The sequence below is a fragment of the Micromys minutus genome (assembly GCF_963924665.1).
Source record: "Micromys minutus genome assembly, chromosome: 2".
Lineage (NCBI taxonomy): Eukaryota > Metazoa > Chordata > Mammalia > Rodentia > Muridae > Micromys > Micromys minutus.
The window spans coordinates 106,241,604-106,244,058 of NC_137971.1; the positions used below are offsets into that span (position 1 = coordinate 106,241,604).

The following is a 2,455-nucleotide window of genomic DNA, read 5'->3' on the forward strand; positions in this document are numbered from 1 at the left end:
GGGAAGTGCTCAACATCCTTAGCCAGCAGGTAAATTCAAATGAAAACAACCCTGTAATTCCACCTCACACCAGTCAGATTGCCTGATCCAAAACTCAGATGACAGCAGATGCTGGCGAGGATGTGGAGAAAGAGGAACACTTCACTGTTGATGAGGTTTTAAATTGGTAAAACCGCTCTGGAAATTAGTCTGGTAATTCCTAAGAAAATTGGACATGGTACTACTGGACAATCCAGCTATTCCAGTTCTGAATATACCCCAGAGACATTCCAATATACAACAAAGACACATGCACCAAAATGTTTATAGCAGCTCTATTTATAATAGCCAGAAGCTGTAAAGAACCCAGATGTTTTTCAGTAGATGAATGGATACAAAAATTGTGGTACATTTCCACAATGGAGTCCTACTCAGCTATCAGGAACAGTGACTTAATGAAATTCTTAAGATAAATAGTTGCATTTAGAGAATATCATCCTAAGTGAGATAACCCAGTCACAACAGAACAGACATAACATGCAGTCACTGATAATGGGATACTAACCCCAGAAAGCTCTGAACACCCCAGAAACAACTAACAGACTGTGTGAAGTTCAAGAAAAGAAAAAGAAAAGAAAAAATAAGAAAAAACTATCATGCTCAATCCTTACACACCAAGAAAACTTTGACTAATTCCGGGTTACATCCTGTTTTACATGTACTTTTTGCTCTTTGTAACTAGTAAGATCTTAATGCACACTATCAAACCTTTGAAAAAAAAAGCCAAGCACTTACAAAAATGTATTCGTATACTTTCATGCAAAAATGCTTAAAATTTGTTCATTTATCTTTTCTTTTTTAAATAAAGTTCTTCAAAAAAAAAATGGACAGCCAGATATTAACTATTACAGAAATGAAGTAACAGAGAATCTTTCAATCTGTTTACAATATTTAGTTAAAGAGACTTCCTCCACTTCCAGAAACCTTGAATAGCCTCCTGGTCAGTCGTCCGAAAATAATTTTTCACATTATAAGTGAACTTGGCTTCCACTTTGGGAAGAGAACCACCTTTTCCTATACTTGGTTGCACTTTTGCCTTAGTATCTTCTACAGAACTAGATTCTTTTGGTGTTTTATGAGTTTATTTTTATGTTTTTTGAAGGACTATTGACCCTTTGATCTTGGTGTTGATGGTTTTAAGTCTTTGCCATTTTGGTTTGATTTTTGTGCATTTTTAGCTAGGGTATTTTGTGCATTTTTCTTCACTGGAACCATTTCTTCAGTTTCCTCTTCATCAAGATCTTCCTCCTTCTCCTCCTCCCCATCCACAACTTTATCATCATCATCTTCATCATCATCCTCATCGTCATCAAGTTTTACTTTTTTCTGTGGGACCTTTTAATCACCTCCAGAAGCAGATCTCTTTCCAGACATCTTCATCTTCTGACTCTGCATCTTCCTCTACAGCTACTAGGTGCTGTTCACCAATGTGCATAGGCCCTAAACCACACTTCAACCTTAAGATCACAGGTGATGTTATTTCAAAGCCCCCAAGGAAAACATTTGGTTGTACGTACATGTTCAAAGTGGCCAGTGTTACTTTAATTGGACTGCCTTCGTAGCTAATTGATTCTGCCTCTACTACATGCAATTCATTTTTTTTGCCCCTGCCCATAATCTGATCATTCTTAACTGGTGCTCATTTTCATGATTATCCACTTTAAAGTGATAGTGTTTATCACAACAGAAAAGGTAGTTCTGAGGCCTGAGAGGGCTCATATCCATATCCATCGAGTCTTCCATGAGGTGGAGGTGCACTCTGCTGTGTGGGAGAAGCCAGGCAGGAAACAATTGCCTACTGTTCCAAGAACAGACGCGCAGGACAGAATCACGCCAAGGCAAAATTATAGTCTTATGGCTATGGAAAGAGTTCCAGAAAAAAAATTACAAGAATCCTTGTTAACTTTTAATAAATTTTCTTTATATAAATATTGCCAATATTGCCAAAGTTTCATGTAATAGACTTGGTTTTATTGTAGTTGTTTAAAGAAAGTGTTGTCTTCCTGAAATTCACATTTAACTGGGTACTGTGTTTTTAAATTCACTGAAATTGGCAGCCTTATACCTAAGCTGTCTTCTCAATGGATACTATGTTCAATAAGACTTACCTTTTTTTTTAGCTACATAGGCAAGAAAACAGTAACAGCTGATGGCAGAAACCAGCCAAGTTCTGGCCTGCATTCTTACATGAAGCTTTCTTAATTATGTTGGCAACATCTTTGAGACCAACTCTACAATGAATTGAAAACTTAGGAAATAGATCCTGCTTATACACTAGAATTATAACTAGGAAACAAGAGTGGAATATCAAAGAAAGACAGTAGTAAGAATCCCTTCGGGTATTGAGAAATTGTTTTGTCTTAGGCAGCCCCATGGGCTACACTTCATAGTATCAGAGCCTCAAGCCTGAAGTAAT

The 2,455-nt window shown here is 37.0% G+C and overlaps 1 pseudogene across 1 annotated transcript; it reads right to left on the bottom strand.

The window, feature by feature from the left end:
- Positions 1 to 934: 934 nt before the first annotated feature.
- LOC308417969 (nucleophosmin-like) lies at positions 935 to 1,782 on the bottom strand (annotated as a pseudogene). Its single transcript has one exon. The product of its transcript is annotated as a nucleophosmin-like (transcript).
- Positions 1,783 to 2,455: the final 673 nt, after the last annotated feature.